The following is a 20,805-nucleotide window of genomic DNA, read 5'->3' as shown; positions in this document are numbered from 1 at the left end:
TATCTCGAAAATGTTAAACATGTATATAGAAATGTTTATGATGTATACGAAAAATGTTGAATGTATACTGGAAAAAACCTGCTTTGAACAAAAACAAAACAATGAGAATCGACAAAAAGCACAGGAATATGAAGAAAACCAATAAAAACAAATAAAACCGATAATAAAATATAACCCAAAAAACCAATGCAAAAATGTTAAATATGTATAGAAAAATGTTGACCATCTATTAGAAAAATATTAATATTTTATTTCAATATTTTTACTCAAGCATTTGAAAATGTTAATGTGTATAACAAAAAATATTGACTATGTACTAAAAACATGTTAATGTTCTATTTACAAAATGTTAATCATGCATTTGAAAAATGTTAGAAATGTATATAGAAAAAATGTTGACCGTGTATTCAAAGAATGTTAAACCTATTTAGAAAAGAATGTTAAACATGTATTACAGAAATATTTTTGACTTATACGAAAAGGTAGAATAAAAACCAAAAGAAATAAAGAAAAACAAAAAAGCCAAAAAAGAAACTAAGGAAAATAAGGAAACTGAATAAAAAATAACATGAAAAACAAAATGAAGAAACAAGTGCCAGGAAATGGAGAACAATGAATACCGATAAAGAAACAAAGAAAAGCAAAAGAAACCTTTGAAAATCAAGAAAGAAACAAAATACCCAAGTAAAAAAGGGAACGAGTATGAAAAGAAAAACCGAGGAAAACTCTAAAAGAAAGAAATAAAATGTAACCATGCATTGAGAAAATATTGAAAGTGTATATGAAAAATGTGCCTGTTGTATGCTAAAAATAATGAATCTGTACAGAAAAGAAAGTTGGGTTGAACAAAAAAAGAAACTAATAAAAATTGGAAAAAAGCACAGGAAAGAGAAGAAAACCAAAAATGAAAATCAAAAAGAAAATAAAAAATAACAATGCAAAAGAATGAACTTGGGAAGGAAATAAAGAAAAACGGAGAAAACCAAGAAAAGAAACAGAACAGTGAGGAAAAAGAAGAAAGAAACAAAACAGATAAAAAAACTAGTGAAAACCAAAAAAGAATCAAAGAACAAAAAAAAGAGGAGAAAATCAGTAAAACCCATGAAAGAAACCAAGAAAACTTGTAAAAACAAAAAACAAAAAACCAATAAAGAAACACAAGAAACAGTAAGTAAAAGAAAGAAAAAAAAATGGAAGAAAATCAAACGAACTAGTATGTCACCGAGCGTGCGAGCTGAAGTTAATGGCCCAGCCCGATATGCGCGCGTTTCAGGCGAGAGGAATGCTATACTCAGTATATGTGGGGATCAACTAACTGACGGGTACCCCTTGTGGGAGCTCCTCAAGGGCCACTTTTGGTGGGCTGAGAGCGCCCCACTAGGTTTGCTCTGAGCCGCTGCCACGTGTTACGTGAGGAGCGCTCCCTCGGATTTTTTTTATTTTTGATGCTTTTTTGGGGTTTAGATTGGTTTTGGGTCTTTTTGGATTTAAATTTTTTGACCGCTTTTCCCTAGGTTTTGGACCCCCAAAAAAATGCGCGAGAAAACACATTTTTTTCTTCCTCGAGATACACAGATTTGCTTCTCCTGAAGGCACAGGTGTGCTTCGACGAGAGGGACAGCTGTGCGTCTTAGAAAAGGGAAAAACACGTTTTTTTTTCTTCTACAAGAGGTACATATTTGTTTCTCTTGAAGGCACAGGTTTGCTTCTATGAGAGGCACAACTATGCCTCTCGTAAAGAGAGAAAAATATGTTTTTGCGAGAGGAGCATATTTGCTTCTCGTCGAGGCGCAGGTTTACTTCCACGAAAGTCGCATGTGCCAAATGGAAAGGGAAAAACATTTTTTTTCTTCCGCTGTGCCTCTCGCAAAGGGAAAATAAGTGTGAAAAAATCAGGCTTCCGTCTCAGTTTTTGCCGGTTTTTTCGTGTAATTTTTTTTCGTCAAAAGCTATTAATATGGAAACTAGTTTTGAAAATCTCGACGCGAGAACAACGGTGAAAACAGTTCACAGTTTGGACGCATGGTTTAAGAGATAAAACATTTTGAACAAAAGAATCTACAAAAAAAGGGAAAGCTCCCACTTGAGAGAAACCTGGAAGGTGGGAGTGACCTTTGCATGGGATACCCGACTTAATTAATGATTTTGGTGAGATATAGCATTCGCAGGAATACACTGTGTTCAAATTCAACATATTTAGCCATTGGAGGTAGGGGTGGCGTTTTGGCTCCTGGGAGCATTCGTTCCTGGATGAATAGTACCTAAAAAAAGGGTAAAATGTTTTCCAAAAATTCTGAATTTTGTCTCTGGATTTTCTTTTTAGTGTCGCAAGCATGCTTGACAGTTTTCATGCGAAACGGAGCAATATTATTTTGACAGGGAAAAGACTTGGGGTGACATTTTTGGGTAATATTTGGTGTTTAATTTGTTGTTTTTGCACAGGCCAAAATATTCATCATTTTTACTAAACTTTGCAACTAGCATTTGGATGTGACTATGAATACATAAAAAATTAGAATATTTTAAACATTTCAAAAATCATTTTTCACGTGCAGGAGCACGTGCTCCCGGGAGCCAAATTGGCTTTCCGATCGGAGGTAGCCCAACAACATTTTGAAGATCAGGTTGGCCCTAACCCATCATAATCATTTTCCAGGTCCATCGTATAGCCGAGTCCAGGCTATGTTGTATTTTCTCCCCCTCACTGGGAAGTGAGAAACTACTGCAAGTCTGCACCACATCATACAAATGCATCGAGCAAGCTCCCACTTGTGGCAACCTGGAAGGTGGGAGTGACATTTGCATGGGGTACCCAAGTTAATTAGTGATTTCGGTGAGATATAGCAATCGCGGGAAGACACTGTGTTCAAATTCAACATATTTAGCCATCGGAGGTAGGGGAGGCATTTTGGCTCGTGGGAGCATTTGTTCCTGGATGAATAGTACCTCAAAAAAAGGGTAAAATATTTTCAAAAAATTCTGATTTTTGTTTTTGGATGTTCATTTTAGTGTCGCAAGCATGATTGACAATTTTCATGCGAAACGGAGCACTAGTGTTTTGGCGGTGAAAAGACAAATTTGGGGTGACATTTTTGGGTAACATTTGGTGTTTAATTTGTTGTTTTTGCACATTCCAAAATATTTTCAACCTCTTTACTAGAACTTTGCAACTAGCATTTGGATGTGACTATGAATACATAAAAAAATAGAATTTTTTAACATTTCAAAAATCATTTTTCACGTGCAGGAGCACGTGCTCCCGGGAGCCAAATTGGATTACCGATCGGAGGTAGCCCAAGAACTTTTTGAAGATCTGGTAGGCCCTAGCCCATCATAATCATTTTGCAGGTCCATCGTATAGCCGAGTCCAGGCTGTGTTGTATTTTCTCCCCCTCACCGGGAAGTGAGAAACTACTGCAAGTCTGCACCACAGACAACATAAAACGCATCGAGCAAGCTCCCACTTGTCGCAACCTGGAAGGTGGGAGTGGCCTTTGCATGGGGTACCGAGTTAATTAGTGATTTTTGTGTGATATAGCATTCGCGGGAAGACACTGTGTTCAAATTCAACATATTTAGCTATCGGAGGTAGGGGAGGCGTTTTGGTTGCTGGGAGCATTTGTTCCTGGATGAATAGTACCTAAAAAAGGATAAAATGTTTTTGAAAAATTATGATTTTTGTTGTGGATGTTCGTTTTAGTGTCGCAAGCATGCTTGACAATTTTCATGCGAAACGGAGCACTATTGTTTTGGCGGTGAAAAGACAAATTTGGGGTGACATTTTTGGGTAACATTTGGTGTTTAATTTGTTGTTTTTGCACATACCAAAATATTTAACCGTTTTACTAAAACTTTGCAACTAGCATTTGGATGTGACTATGAATACATAAAAAATTAGAATTTTTTTTAACATTTCAAAAATCATTTTTCGCGTGCAGGAGCACGTGCTCCCGGGAGCCAAATTGGATTACCGATCGGAGGTAGCCCAACAACGTTTTGAAGATCTGGCAGGCCCTAGCCCATCATAATCATTTTGCAGGTCCATCGTATAGCTGAGTCCAGGCTGTGTTGTATTTTCTCCCCCTCCCCGGGAAGTGAGAAACTACTGCAAGTCTACACCACAGACAGCATACAGATGCATCAAGCAAGCTCCCACTTGTCGCAACCTGGAAGATGGGAGTGACCTTTGCATGGGGTACCAGAGTTAATTAGTGATTTTGGTGAGATATAGCATTCGCGAGAAGACACTGTGTTCAAATTCAACATATTTAGCCATCGGAGGTAGGGTAGGCGTTTTGGCTGCAATATCGGTGGCCTTCATCTACGCCCAATATGTCTTGACGCGGGCAAAGGCCATTTGTGCACCTTCTATGCACGTTGACCGCTTAACAACATCGATACGCGGCGCCGCATCAACAAGTTGCTGCACCAAACCGAAATAACTATTCGGAATTGGCTCAGTCGGCCACAGCCGGACCACGACGTCCTTCATGGCAGATCCGGATATCTTGTGGAGCTCGGCCCAATGGGCCATCTGTTCGTTCAGCAACAGTGGACGCTTTGGCATGCTGAATTGCGACCAGAAAAGCTTTTCTGTCGGATGTTCTTCTTGCGCTTGGAAAAACTGCGTCGCATCGGAGACACTCTTCGGCAAGTCCAAAAATGTGTCCGGAAAACTCCACATTTGATTAAGCAGGGCATACTTCGGATCGCCGAATTTAGTTTGTAATAAGAAGGGCTTACCAGCCGCGATCTCCCCAGCTTGTCGAATCTCCTCCCGAGCCGCTCTACACTCGGACCGTGCTTCCCTCGCCTCTTGTAAGGCCTTGTCAAGATCGGCCGCTGTAGTTTTGTTATCTTTCTTGAGAAATTCACATCGGCTAGTGGCATCCTTTAGCTCAAACGCCATAGTAGATATTCTCTCCTCGCACTGGCGCCGAGCAGCCTGTTCGGTCTTTAATTCAGCAGCTGCCTTTTCGGCAGCTGCATTACTCATCTTGGCTTGCTTCTTGGCCCGGGCAAGCTCAGCCCAAACGGTCTCAACTGCGGCGGCAGTATCTGCAGTTATGCATATCTCAGTATACAATTCTCAGCGTCATGCTCATATTATAGTACTTGCATATACTGACTGCCCCAAAGACATACCTTGCACCTCGTCGAGCTGCCTGTTAATAAGCGTGATGTCATCATCCGCCACATCAAGTTTCTGCTTCAGATCTGCAACCTCTGTAGCTTGGGTATTCGCCAGGGATGTAACGGCCTATGTTCCAATTAGTTAGATTTTTTCCTGGGAATATCTTTTTGATCCTCTAATCGCCTCCCTTTGGACGCCGACCAGAGTCTCAGGGGGCTACTATCTATACACAGGCGCATTTTGCGTTTATAGCACAATTGAAAATATTACATTATGTACCTCGAAGCCTCTTAGCAGGATCGTAAAGGCTTCATTCAATCCGCTCTTCGCGGACAGAACCCTCTCAACTACCGTACCCATCAAGGTACGATGTTCCTCTGAGACGGGCGCATGTCGCAATATGTCCATCAATGAATCCGGCGCCTCCGAATCCCTGGAAGCAGCTGTAGGGGTACAGACTCCCTTCAAAGGAATATGTTGACTCGACCTTAGAGTCGTATCTGGCTGTAAATCGGATAGTTGCTACCTCTTGAGCACTGCGTTGGTTTTCCCTTGAAGAGGAAAGGGTGATGCGGCAAAGTAGCGTAAGTATTTCCCTCAATTGTTGAGAACCAAGGTATCAATCCAGTAGGAGGCTCCTCAAAAGTCCCTCGTACCTACACAAACAAACAAGAACCTCGCAACCAACGCGATAAAAGGGTTATCAATCCCTTCACGAAAACTTGCGAAAGTGAGATCTGATAAAGATAATAAGATAAGATAAATACTTTTAGTATTTTCATGATATAGATTGGAAAGTAAAGATGCAAATAAAAGATAGATGGAAAACTTATATGATAAAAGATAGACCCCGGGGCCATAGATTCCACTAGTGGCTTCTCTCAAGATAGCATAAGTATTACGGTAGGTGAACAAATTACTGTCGAGCAATTGATAGAAAAGTGCATAGTTATGAGAATATCTAGGCATGATCATGTATATAGGCATCACGTCCGCAACAAGTAGATCGAAACAATTTTGCATCTACTACTATTACTCCACACATCGACCGACTCCTTCCTGCATCTAGAGTATTAAGTTCATAAGAACAGAGTATCGCATTAAGAAAGATGACATGATGTAGAGGGATAAACTCAAGCAATATGATATAAAACCCATCCTTTTATCCTCGATGGCAACAATACAATACGTGCCTTGCTGCCCCTGCTGTCACTGGGAAAGGACACCGCAAGATTGAACCCAAAGCTAAGCACTTCTTCCATTGCAAGAAAGATCAATCTAGTAGGCCAAACCAAACTGATAATTCGAAGAGACTTACAAAGATAACTAATCATGCATAAAAGAATTCAGAGGAGATTCAAATATTTCTCATAGATGAACTTGATCATAAACCCACAATTCATCGGATCTCGACAAACACACCGCAAAAAGAGTTACAACGAATAGATCTCCAAGAAGATCGAGGAGAACTTGGTATTGAGATTCGAAGAGAGAGAAGAAGCCATCTAGCTAATAACTATGGACCCGAAGGTCTGTGGGACTACTCACAACTCATCGGAGAGGCCTTGGAGATGATGTAGAGGCCCTCCATGGTTGATTCCCCCTCCGGCGAAGCGCCGGCGAAGGCTCCAAGATGGGATCTCGCGGATACAGAAGGTTGCGGCGGTGGAAATAGTTTTTCGTGGTGCTCCTCGATGTTTTCAGGGTATGGGAGTATATATAGGCGAAAGAAGTAGGTAAGTTGAGCCACGAGGGGCCCACGAGGGTGGGGGGCGTGCCCATCCCCTTAGGGCGTGCCGGGCACCCTCGTGGCCGCCTCGTTTGCTGCTTGACGTCCACTCCAAGTCTCCTGGATTGCGTTTGTTCCAAAAAGATCGCTCCCGACGGTTTCATTCTGTTTGGACTCCATTTGATATTCCTTTTCTTCGAAACACTGAAATAGGCAAAAAAACAGCAATTCGGGCTGGGCCTCCGGTTAGTAGGTTAGTCCCAAAAATGATATAAAAGTGTAGAGTAAAGCCCATAAACATCCAAAATGGGTAATATAATAGCATGGAACAATCAAAAATTATAGATACGTTGGTGACGTATCAAGCATCCCCAAGCTTAATTCCTGCTCGTCCTCGAGTAGGTAAATGATAAAAACAGAGTTTTTGATGTGGAATGATACCTAGCATAATTCTCAATGTAATTTTCTTTATTGTGGCATGAATGTTTAGATACAAATGATTCTAAATAAAAGTTCATATTGACATAAGAGTAATAATACTTCAAGCATACTAACAAAGCAATCATGTCTTCTCAAAATAACATGGCTAAAGAAAGCTATCCCTACAAAATCATATAGTCTGGCTATGTTCTATCTTCATCGCACAAAGTATTTAATCATGCACAACCCCGATGACAAGCCAAGCAATTGTTTCATACTTTAGTATTCTCAAACTTTTTGAACTTTCACACAATACATGAGCGTGAGCCATGGATATAGCACTATATATGGAATATAATGGTGGTTGTGGAGAAGACAAAAAGGGAGAAGATAGTCTCACATCAACTAGGCGTATCAACGGGCTATGGAGATGCCCATTAATAGATATAAATGTGAGTGAGTAGGGATCACCATGCAATGGATGTGAAGGAAATATGCCCTAGAGGCAATAATAAAGTTATTATTTATTTCCTTATTTCATGATAAATGTTTATTATTCATGCTAGAATTGTATTAACTGGAAACATAATACATGTGTGAATACATAGACAAACATAGTGTCACTAGCATGCCTCTACTTGACTAGCTCGTTAATCAAAGATGGTTGTGTTTCCTAGCCATAGACATGAGTTGTCATTTGATTAACGGGATCACATCATTAGGATAATGATGTGATTGACTTGACCCATTCCGTTAGCTTAGCACTTGATCATTTAGTATGTTGCTATTGCTTTCTTCATGACTTATACACATCCCTATAACTATGAGATTATGCAACTCCCGTTTACCGGAGGAACACTTTGTGTGCTGCCAAACGTCACAACGTAACTGGGTGATTATAAAGGTGCTCTACAGGTGTCTCCGAAGGTACATGTTGGGTTGGCATATTTTGAGATTAGGATTTGTCACTCCGATTGTCGGAGAGGTATCTCTGGGCCCTCTCGGTAATGCACATCACTATAAGCATTGCAAGCATTGTAACTAATGAGTTAGTTGCAGGATGATGCATTACATAACGAGTAAAGAGACTTGCCAGTAACGAGATTGAACTAGGTATTGAGATACCAACGATCGAATCTCGGGCAAGTAACATACCGATGACAAAGGGAACAATGTATGTTGTTATGCAGTTTGACCGATAAAGATCTTCGTAGAATATGTGGGAGCCAATATGAGTATCCAGGTTCCGCTATTGGTTATAGACCGGAGACGTGTCTCGGTCATGTCTACATAGTTCTCGAACCCATAGGGTCCGCACACTTAAAGTTCGATAACAGTTATATTATGAGTTTATGTGTTTTGATGTACCGAAGGAGTTCGGAGTCCCGGATGAGATCGGGGACATGACGAGGAGTCTCAAAATGGTCGAGACGTAAAGATCGATATATTGGACGACTATATCGGACATCGGAAGGGTTCCGAGTGATTCGGGACTTTTTCGGAGTACCGGAGAGTTACGGGAATTCGTATTTGGCCTTAATGGGCCATACGGGAAAGGAGATGAAGGCCTCAAAAGGTGGCTGCACCCCTCCCCATGGTCTGGTCCGAATTGGACTAGGGAGGGGGGGGGCGCCCCCTTCCTTCCTTCTCCTTTTCCCTTCCCTTTTTCCTATTCCATGTGGGAGGAGGAATCCTAATAGGACTAGGGAGTCCTAGTAGGACTCCACCCTTGGCGCGCCCTCCTCCTAGGCCGGCCGCCTCCCCCCTTGCTCCTTTATATACGGGGGCAGGGGGCACCTCTAGACACAACAATTGATCCTTGAGATTTATTAGCCGTGTGCGGTGCCCCCCTCCACCATATTACACCTCGATAATATCGTAGCGGTGCTTAGGCGAAGCCCTGCATCGGTAGAGCATCATCATCGTACCACGCCGTCGTGCTGGCGGAACTCTCCCTCGACACTCGGCTGGATCGGAGTTCGAGGGACGTCATCGAGCTGAACGTGTGCAAGAACTCGGAGGTGCCGTGCTTTCGGTGCTTGATCGGTCGGGCCGTGAAGACGTACGACTACATCAACCGCGTTGTGCTAACGCTTTCGCTTTCGGTCTACGAGGGTACGTGGACAACACTCTCCCCTCTCATTGCTATGCATCACCATGATCTTGCGTGTGCGTAGGATTTTTTTTTGAAATTACTACGTTCCCTAACAGTGGCATCCGAGCCTGGTTTTATGCGTAGATGTTATATGCACGAGTAGAACACAAGTGATTTGTGGGCGATACAAGTCATACTGCTTACCAGCATGTCATACTTTGGTTCGGCGGTATTGTTGGATGAAGCGGCCCGGACCGACATTACGCGTACGCCTACGCGAGACTGGTTCTATCGACGTGCTTTGCACACAGGTGGCTGGTGGGTGTCAGTTTCTCCAACTTTAGTTGAACCGAGTGTGGCTACGCCCGGTCCCTGCGAAGGTTAAAACATCACTAACTTGACGAACTATCGTTGTGTTTTGATGCGTAGGTAAGAACGGTTCTTGCTCATCCCATAGCAACCACGTAAAATTTGCAACAACAAAGTAGAGGACGTCTAACTTGTTTTTGCAGGGCATGTTGTGATGTGATATGGTCAAGACGTGATGCTATATTTTATTATATGAGATGATCATGTTTTGTTGAAGTTATCGGCAACTGGCAGAAGCCTTATGGTTGTCTCTTTATTGCATAAGATGCAAGCGCCAAATAATTGCTTTACTTTATCTCTATGCGATAGCAATAGTTGCAAGAGCAATAGTTGGCGAGATGACCATGTGACGACACATTGATATAGATCAAGATGATGGAGATCATGGTGTCGTGCCGGTGACGATAGAGATCATGACAGTACTTTGGAGATGGAGATCAAAGGCGCAAGATGATCATGGCCATATCATGTCACATATTTTGATTGCATATGATGTTTATCTTTTATACATCTGATTTTGCTTAGTTCGACGATAGCTTTATAAGATGATCTCTCACTAAATTTCAAGGTATAAGTGTTCTCCCTGAGTATGCACCGTTGCGAAAGTTCTTCATGCTAAGACACCACGTGATGATCGGGTGTGATAGGCTCTATGTTCAAATACAACTGGTGCAAAACAGTTGCACACGCGGAATACTCAGGTTAAACTTGATGAGCCTAGCATATACAGATATGGCCTCAGAACACGGAGACCTAAAGGTTGAACGTGAATCATATAGTAGATATGATCAACATAGTGATGTTCACCATTGAAAACTACTCCATCTCACGTAATGATCGGACATGGTTTAGTTGATTTGGATCACGTAATCACTTAGATGACTAGAGAGATGTCTGTCCAAGTGGGAGTTCTTTAGTAATATGATTAATTGAACTTAAATTTATCATGAACTTAGTCCTGATAGTATTTTGCAAATAATGTTGTAGATCAATAGCTCGCGTTGTTGCTTCCCTATGTTTATTTTTTGATATGATCCTAGAGAAAAACTATGTTGAAAGATATTAGTAGCAATGATGCGGATTAGATCCGTGATCTGAGGTTTGTCCTCATTGCTGCACAGAAGAATTATGTCCTTGATGTACCGCTAGGTGACAGACCTATTGCAGGAGCAGATGCAGACGTTATGAACGTTTTGCTAGCTCATTATGATGACTACTTGATAGTTTAGTGCACCATGCTTAATAACTTAGAATTGGGACTTCAAAGACGTTTTGAACGTCATGGACCATATGAGATGTTCCAGGAGTTGAAGTTAATATTACAAGCAAATACCCGAGTTCAGAGATATGAAGTCTCCAAGAAGTTCCATAGCTAAAAGATGGAGGAGAATTGCTCAACTAGTGAGCATGTGCTCATATTGTCTGGGTACTACAATCGCTTGAATCAAGTGGGAGTTAATCTTCCAGATAAGATAGTGATTGACAGAGTTCTCTAGTCACCATACCAAGTTACTAGAACTTCGTGATGAACTATATTATGCAAGGGATGACGAAAATGATTCCCGAGCTCTTCGTGATGTTGAAATAGACGAAGGTAGAAATCAAGAAAAGAGCATCAAGTGTTGATGATTGACAAGACCACTAGTTTCAAGAAAAGGGCAAAGGGAAAGAAAGGGAACTTCAAGTAGAATGATAAGCAAGTTGTCACTCCCGCGAAGAAACCCAAAACTGGACCAAAACCTGAAACTGAGTGCTTACACTACAAAGGAAATGGTCACTGGAAGCGGAAATTCCCTGAATATTTGGTGGATAAGAAGGATGGCAGAGTAAACAAGGGTATATTTTATATACAGGTTATTGATGTGTACCTTACTAGTGTTTATAGTAGCCCCTGGGTATTTGATACTTGTTCGGTTGCTAAGATTAGTAACTCGAAACAGGAGTTACATAATGAACAGAGACTAGTTGAGGGGAAGTGACGATGAGTTTTGGAAGTAGTTCCAAGATTGATATGATCATCATCCCACACTCCCTATACTTGTGGGATTAGTGTTAAACCTAAATAAATGTTATTTGGCATTTGCGTTGAGCATGAATGTGATTTGATCATGTTTATTGCACTACGGTTATTCATTTAAAGTCAGAGAATAATTGTTGTTCTATTTACATGAATAAAACCTTCAATGGTCATACACTCAATGAAAATAGTTTGTTGGATCTCGATCGTAGTGATACACATATTCATAATATTGATGCCAAAAGATGCAAAGTTAATAATGATAGTGCAACTTATTTGTGGCACTGCCGTTTGGGTCATATCGGTGTAAAGCGCATGAAGAAACTCCATAAAGATGGATTTTCGGAATCACTTGGTTATGAATCATTTGATGCCTGCGTACCGTGCCTTTTGGGCAAGATGACTAAAACTCCGTTCTCCAGAACAATGGAACAAGCTACTGACTTGTTGGAAATAATACATACTGATGTAAGCAGACCAATGAGTATTAAGGCTCGTGGTGGGTATCGTTATTTTCTGACCTTCACAGATGATTTGACCAGATATGGGTATATCTGCTTGATGAAACATAAGTCTGAAATAGTTGACAGGTTCAAAGAATTTCAGAGTGAAGTGGAAAATCATCATAACAAGAAAATAAATTTTCTGCGATCTGATCGTGGAGATGAATATTTGAGTTACGAGTTTGGCCTTCAGTTAAAATAATGTGGAATAGTTTCACAAACTCATGCCACCTGGAACACCACAACGTAACGGTCTGTCCGAATATCGTAACCGCACTTTATTGGATATGGTGCGATCTATGATGTATCTTACCAATTTACCTTTATCGTTTTGGGGTTATGCATTAGAGACATCTGCATTCACTTTAAAGAGGGCACCATCAAAATCCGTTGAAACGACGCCTTATGAACTGTGGTTTGGCAAGAAACCAAAGTTGTCGTTTCTTAAAGTTTCGGGCTACGATGCTTATGTGAAAAGGTTTCAACCTGATAAGCTCGAACCCAAATCGGAGAAATGTGTCTTCATAGGATACCCAAAGGAAACTGTTGTGTACACCTTCTATCACAGATCCAAATGCAAGACATTCGTTGCCAAGAATGGATCCTTTCTAGAGGAAAAGTTTCTCTCGAAAGAAGTGAGTGGGAGGAAAGTAGAGCTTGATAAGGTAATTGTACCTTCTCCCAAATTGGAAAGTAGTTCATCACAGAAATTAGTTCCAGTGATTCCTACACCAATTAGTGAGGAAGCTAATGATGATGATCATGAAACTTCAGATCAAGTTACTACAGAACCTCGTAGGTCTTCCAGAGTACAGTCTGCACCAGAGTGGTACGGTAATCCTGTTTTGAAAGTCATGTTACTAGACCATGATAAACCTACGAACTATGAGGAAGCGATGATGAGCCCGGATTCCGCGAAATGGCTGGAGGCCATGAAATCTGAGATAGGATCCATGTATGAGAACAAAGTGTGGACTTTGGTGGACTTGCCCGATGATCGGCAAGCCATAGAAAATAAATGGATCTTCAAGAGGAAGACAGACGTTGATAGTAGTGTTACTATCTACAAAGCTCGACTTGTCGCAAAAAGGTTTTCGACAAAGTTCAAGGTGTTGACTACAATGAGATTTTCTCAACTGTAGCAATGCTTAAGTCTGTCCGAATCATGTTAGCAATTGCCACATTTTATGAAATCTGGCAAATGGATGTCAAAACTGCATTCCTTAATGTTTTTCTTAAAGAAGAGTTGTATATGATGCAACCAGAAGGTTTTGTCAATCCTAAAGGTGCTAACAAAATGTGCAAGCTCCAGCGATCCATCTATGGACTGGTGCAAGCATCTCGGAGTTGGAATATACGCTTTGATAAGTTGATCAAAGCATATAGTTTTATACGGACTTGCAGTGAAGCCTATATTTACAATAAAGTGAGTGGGAGCACTACAACCTTTTTGATAAATATATGTGTGTGACATATTGTTGATCAGAAATGATGCAAAAATTTTCTGGAAAGCATAAGGAAGTGTTTGAAAGGAGTTCTTTAAAAGAAAGACCTCAGTAAAGCTACTTACATATTCAGCATCAAGATCTATTGAGATAGATCAAGACGCTTGATAATATTTTCAATGAGTACATACCTTGATAAGATTTTGAAGTAGTTCAAAATGGAACAATCAAAGAAAGAGTTCTTGCCTGTGTTGCAAAGGTGTGAAATTGAGTAAGACTCAAATCCCGACCATGGCAGAAAATAGAAAGAGAATGAAAGTCATTCCCTATGCCTTAGTCATAGGTTCTATAAAAGTATGCCATGCTATGGACCAGACCTATTGTATACTCTGCCCTGGTTTGGCAAGGGAGTACAATAGTGATCTAAGAGTAGATCACTGGACATTGGTCAAAATTATCCTTAGTGGAATAATGATATGTTTCTCGATTATGGAGGTGACAAGAGGTTCGTCGTAAAGGGTTATGTCGATGCAAGTTTTGACACTGATCCAGATGACTCTAAGTCTCAATCTGGATACATATTGAAAGTGGGAGCAATTAGCTAGAGTAGCTCCGTACAGAGCATTGTAGACATAGAATATTTTGCAAAATACATACGGCTCTGAATATGACAGACCCGTTGACTAAACTTCTCTCACGAGCAAAACATGATCACACCTTAGTACTCTTTGGGTGTTAATCACATAGCGATGTGAACTAGATTATTGACTCTAGTAAACCCTTTGGGTATTGGTCACATGACGATGTGAACTATGGATATTAATCATATACAGATATGAATATTGGTATTAAATCACATGGAGATGCGAACTAGATTATTGACTCTAGTGCAAGTGGGAGACTGAAGGAAATATGCCCTAGAGGCAATAATAAAGTTATTATTTATTTCCTTATTTCATGATAAATGTTTATTATTCATGCTAGAATTGTATTAACCGGAAACATATACATGTGTGAATACATAGACAAACATAGTGTCACTAGCATGCCTCTACTTGACTAGCTTGTTAATCAAAGATGGTTCTGTAGGAGAATGAGTTGTCATTTGATTAACGGGATCACATCATTAGGAGAATGATGTGATTGACTTGACCCATTCCGTTAGCTTAGCACTTGATCGTTTAGTATGTTGCTATCGCTTTCTTCATGACTTATACACGTTCCTATAACTATGAGATTATGCAACTCCCATTTACCGGAGGGACACTTTGTTGCTACCAAATGTCACAACGTAACTGGGTGATTATAAAGGTGCTCTACAGGTGTCTCCAAAGGTACATGTTGGGTTGGCGTATTTCGAGATTAGGATTTGTCGCTCCGATTGTCGGAGAGGTATCTCTGGGCCCTCTCGGTAATGCACATCACAATAAGCCTTGCAAGCGTAACTAATTAGTTAGTTGCAGGATGATGCATTACATAACGAGTAAAGAGACTTGCCGGTAACAAGATTGAACTAGGTATTGAGATACCGACGATCGAATCTCGGGCAAGTAACATACCGATGACAAAGGGAACAATGTATGTCGTTATGCGGTTTGATCGATAAAGATCTTCGTAGAATATGTGGGAGCCAATATGAGCATCCAGGTTCCGCTATTGGTTATTGACCGGAGACGTGTCTCGGTCATGTCTACATAGTTCTCGAATCCGTAGGGTCCGCACGCTTAAAGTTCGATGACGGTTATATTATGAGTTTATGTGTTTTGATGTACCGAAGGAGTTCGGAGTCCCGGATGAGATCGGGGACACGACGAGGAGTCTCAAAATGGTCGAGACGTAAAGATCGATATATTGGACGACTATATCGGACATCGGAAGGGTTCCGAGTGATTCGGGACTTTTTCGGAGTACCGGAGAGTTACGGGAATTCGTATTTGGCCTTAATGGGCCATACGGGAAAGGAGATGAAGGCCTCAAAAGGTGGCCGCACCCCTCCCCATGGTCTGGTCCGAATTGGACTAGGGAGGGGGGCGCCCCCTTCCTTCCTTCTCCTTTTCCCTTCCCTTTTTCCTATTCCATGTGGGAGGAGGAATCCTAATAAGACTAGGGAGTCCTAGTAGGACACCACCCTTGGCGCGCCCTCCTCCTAGGCCGGCCGCCTCCCCCCTTGCTCCTTTATATACGGGGGCAGGGGGGCCCCTCTAGACACAACAATTGATCCTTGAGATCTATTTGTTGGGGAACGTTGCAGAAAATTAAAAATTTTCCTACTGTTTCACCAAGATCCATCTATGAGTTCATCTAAGCAACGAGTCAAGGGGGAGAGTTTGCATCTACATACCACTTGTAGATCACGAGCAGAAGCTTGCCAAGGGGATGGTGATGATGGAGTCGTACTCGTCGTGATTCGGATCACCGATGACCAAGTGCTGAACGGACATCACCTCCGCGTTCAACACACGTACGGGACGGACGACGTCTCCTCCGTCTTGATCCAGCAAGGAGGAAGGAGAGGTTGAGGAAGGCAGCTCCAAGGGCAGCACGACGGCGTGGTGCAGTTGGTGCAGCAGTATTCCGACAGAGCTTCGCTGAGCACGTACGGAGGAGGAGAGGTGTTGGGGAGGGGAGGGGCTGCGCCTTGAGTTGTGTTGTACGGCAGCCCTCCCCTCACCCCTATATATATAGGAGAAGGGGCAAGGGGGGCCGGCCCTCTAGGGAAACCCTAGAGGGGGGCGGCGGCCAAGGGGTGGGGGGCTTGCCCCCCAAGCAAGGGGGTGCGCCCCCTTTAGGGTTTCCCCCCCAACCCTAGGCGCATGGGCCCAAGTGGGGGGGCGCCAAGCCCACTAGGGGCTGGCTGCTGTCCCTACGCAGCCCAAGTGGCCCCCCGGGAGAGGTGGCCCCTCCCGGTGGACCCCCGGAACCTTTCCGGTGGTCCCGGTACAATACCGGTATGACCCCGAAACTTTCCGGTGCCCGTTTAACAACTTCCCATATATAAAACTTTACCTCCGTACCATTCCGGAACTCCTCGTGACGTCCGGGATCTCATCCGGGACTCCGAACAACATTCGATAATCACATACTTGTCTTCCTGATAACTCTAGCGTCACCGAACCTTAAGTGTGTAGACCCTACGGGTTCGGGAGACATGCAGACATGACCGAGACTCGCCGGTCAATAACCAACAGCGGGATCTGGATACCCATGTTGGCTCCCACATGCTCCTCGATGATGTCATCGGATGAACCACGATGTCGAGGATTCGATCAAACCCCGTATACAATTCCATTTGTCAATCGGTACGTTACTTGCCCGAGACCCGATCGTCGGTATCCCAATACCTTGTTCAGTCTCGTTACCGGCAAGTCACTTTACTCGTACCGTAATGCATGATCCCGTGGCCAACACCTTGGTCACCTTGAGCTCATTATGATGATGCATTACCAAGTGGGCCCAGAGATACCTCTCTGTATTACGGAGTGACAAATCCCAGTCTCGATCCGCATAAAACAATAGATACTTTCGGAGATACCTGTAGTGCACCTTTATAGTCACCCAGTTACGTTGTGACGTTTGATACACCCAAAGCATTCCTACGGTATCCAGGAGTTACACGATCTCATGGTCGAAGGAAGAGATACTTGACATTGAAAAAGCTCTAGCAAACGAACTAACCGACCTTTGTGCTATGCTTAAGATTGGGTCTTGTCCGTCACATCATTCTCCTAATGATGTGATCCCATTATCAACGACATCCAATGTCCATAGCCAGGAAACCATGACTATCTGTTGATCACAACGAGCTAGTCAACTAGAGGCTCACTAGGGACATATTGTGGTCTATGTATTCACACTTGTATTACGATTTCCGGATAATACAGTTATAGCATGAATAAAGACAATTATCATGAACAATGAAATATAATAATACTTTTATTATTGCCTCTAGGGCATATTTCCAACACTATTAGCCGTGTGCGGTTCTCCCCTCCTCCATATTCCACCTCGATAACATCGTAGCGGTGCTTAGGCGAAGCCCTGCGTCGGTAGAGCATCATCATCGTCACCATGCCGTCGTGCTGACGGAACTCTCGCTCGACACTCGGCTGGATCGGAGTTCGAGGGACGTCATCGAGCTGGACGTGTGCAAGAACTCGGAGCTGCCGTGCTTTCGGTGCTTGATTGGTCGGGCCGTGAAGACGTACGACTACATCAACCGCGTTGTGCTAACGCTTCCGCTTTCGGTCTACGAGGGTACATGGACAACACTCTCCCCTCTCATTGCTATGCATCACCATGATCTTGCGTGTGCGTAGGAATTTTTTTGAAATTACTACGTTCCCCAACAAGATGCACTAGAGCTATAAGTGTATGAAAACTCAACAAAAGAAACTAAGTGGGTGTGTATCCAACTTGCTTGCTCACGAAGACCTAGGGCATTTTGAGGAAGCCCATCATTGGAATATACAAGCCAAGTTCTATAATGAAAAATTCCCACTAGTATATGGAAGTGACAACATAGGAGACTCTCTATCATGAAGATCATGGTGCTACTTTGAGGCACAAGTGTGGCGAAAAGATAGTAGCATTGTCCCTTCTCTCTTTTTTCTCTCATTTTTTCTTCTTCTTTTTTCTTTTTCCCCTTTTTTTATTTGGTGGGCTTCTTTGGCCTCTTCTATTTATTTATTTTTAATTTGTAAAGTCCGAAGTCTCATCCTGACTTGTGGGGAAATCATAGTCTCCATCATCCTTTCCTCACTTGGGAGAATGCTCTAATAATGAAGATCATCACACTTTTATTTACTTACAACTCAAGAATTTCAACTCAATACTTAGAACAAAATATGACTCTATGTGGATGCTGAGGGAGTCCTAGATTAGGGGGGTCCTCGGACAGCCGGACTATATGCTTATGCTGGACTGTTGGACTATGAAGATACAAGATTGAAGACTTCATCCCGTGTCCGGGTGGGACTCTCCTTTGCGTGGAAGACAAGCTTGGCAATTCGAATATGTAGATTTCCTTCTCTGTAACCGACTCTGTGTAACCCTGGCCGCCTCCAGTGTCTATATAAACCGGAGGGTTTAGTCCGTAGGACAACAACAATCAGAATCATAGGCTAGCTTCTAGGGTTTAGCCTTTATGATCTCGTGGTAGGTCAACTCTTGTAATACTCATATCATCAAGATCAATCAAGCAGGAAGTAGGGTATTACCTTCATAGTGAGGGCCCGAACCTGGGTAAACATTGTGTCCCCCGCCTCCTGTTACCATTAGCCTTAGATGCACAGTTTGGGACCCCCTACCCGAGATCCGCCGGTTTTGACACCAACATTGGTGCTTTCATTGAGAGTTCCACTGTGTCGTCACCATAAGGCTTGATGGCTCCTTCAATCGTCTACAGCGATGCGGTCCGGGGTGAGGTTTTCCTTCCCGGACAGATCTTCATATTCGGCGGCTTCGCACTGCGGGCCAACTCGCTTGGCCATCTGGAGCAAATCGATAGCTACACCCCTGGCCATCAGGTCAGGTTTGGAAGCTTGAACTACACTGCCGACATCCGCGGAGACTTGATCTTCGACGGATTCAAACCCATGACAGGTACACCCTACGGTCGCGACGAGCATGACCTAGATCGGCCGTCGAACGGTGTTCAGGAGTTCGCACCTGCAACTGCCCTGGCTTTAAATCCAGAGCAGATCGTGCCATCCAAGGACGGGTGGATGGACCCCGCCACGGAGGCCGCACACTCAGTGCCGATAGAGCCGAGCACAGGTCTCACTTTCAAGGAGACCTGTATCATCGGACCCTCGGACTCGTCTCCGGCCATAGGCTTCTAACCGCGTGCATCCGTGCCCATCGGATCTGACTGGGCACCGATCATGGAGTTTAGCTCCGCGGATATCTTTCAGCACTCGCCCTTGGGCGATGTGCTAAACTCATTAAAATCTCTCTCCCTGATAGGACTCTTGGCCGAACTATGTCTGACTTGATTGGGAAGCGGACAACGAAGGAATTTGTTACCCACCCACCACCCACTTAATAGCCACTGTCGATGACTTAGCCGACACGCTTGACTTCGACTCCGAAGACATCGACGGTATGGACGAAGATGGTGCCGGAGAAAAACGGGAACCACCGCTCCCAGGGCGCTGGGCAGCCACCTCATCATATGATATATATATATATATATATATATATATATATATATATATATGGTGGACACACCCAAAGAAAGCAATTGCGATGATGCAACGGAGGATAATCCCCTTGAGAAGCAAACAAAGCGCCGACGTCAGCGGCGCCGCTCTAAAGCCCGCCATAGCAAAAACAGCGATACCGGCACAAGAAAGAATAGTACCCCGGACAAAGCTAAAGATAACGACGACCCCGTAGACCCAGCGATGGAGTAGGATGTCGGTGTACAAAAGTAGGGGCTCTCCTTTTGACCCCTCTACTTATGCACGGGCAGTCAGAGCCTCCCGCCATGGCCACGCATAGACATGGCAGGAAAGGGAAGCCGGAGAGAAGCCGAAGCCACAAGGCCAAACGAAGCAACAACAAGGACCAAGGCCACAAAGATCAGATAGGCATAGCAGGTTTCCCTGGCAAGGACCCTTGACAGGGCTGCCTCAGCAGCCCCGGCAAGACCCTTGCCGAGGCAGCTCGCCCACGCCAGCCGAAGTAAGCCACCCTTGAGCCCACCAATGCTCGACAAACGCGTTGAGGCAGGGCCCGGGAGGCACCTCCGTGGTGGCATGCAGATCTTTGTGAAGACATAGAATGCTCAAGATCAAAAGAGGATAGGAAGGCAACTGTCCTCACCGAAGGAACCCACAAGACCCCCGGCAAGATCCTTGCCGAGGAAGCCAGCGCGCCACGGCAAGACCCTTGCCGGGCCACCCGGAAAGACCCTCGCCAAGCGCACCGGCAGGGCCACTGCCAGGCCCGAGCCAGCCAAGTCTACGCTGCCGTTCACATGCAGCTGCCGACCCAGCCAACTAGGTAGGCACCTGCGTGGCAACATGCAGCTCTTCATGGAGGCTCCACCACCGCGCCACCTCAGCTGCCTGCCTGCCTACATGGCACCGCA

This window comes from Triticum dicoccoides, chromosome 5B, assembly GCF_002162155.2.
Source record: "Triticum dicoccoides isolate Atlit2015 ecotype Zavitan chromosome 5B, WEW_v2.0, whole genome shotgun sequence".
Lineage (NCBI taxonomy): Eukaryota > Viridiplantae > Streptophyta > Magnoliopsida > Poales > Poaceae > Triticum > Triticum dicoccoides.
Note: the sequence above shows the minus strand (reverse complement) of the source record.